Genomic DNA, 332 nt, shown 5'->3' with positions numbered 1-332 from the left:
GGGGAGCCTAGCGCAGCCCCGCGGGACATTTAATTGGGTATCTGCCCTGTAATAGTGGCCATTGTTAGAGCAATTAGCGAGAGACAATAACCGCCGAGAAGCGTTTAAATCCGATTCCCTCCGCCGGCTGCAGCCGAGACCCCGGCGCTCCGGAAAAGGAGCCCGGCCTGGGAGGAGAGGTCTGCCGAAGTGTCGGCGCCCTTCCTTTCGGGTTTTGTCTTAGGTGTGGGAATCCCAATGGGGCAAGTTAAAGCGGGGAGAGAGACACCAGGTCGTCGTCCTGGAATGCCCTGGCTGGGCCTCGCTAGCCCCGCGGGGCGCCCCGGGACTCC

Source organism: Myotis brandtii, unplaced genomic scaffold (assembly GCF_000412655.1).
Source record: "Myotis brandtii unplaced genomic scaffold, ASM41265v1 scaffold9, whole genome shotgun sequence".
Lineage (NCBI taxonomy): Eukaryota > Metazoa > Chordata > Mammalia > Chiroptera > Vespertilionidae > Myotis > Myotis brandtii.
The sequence above is the reverse complement of the archived record's forward strand: the minus strand, read 5'-3'. Positions refer to the sequence as shown.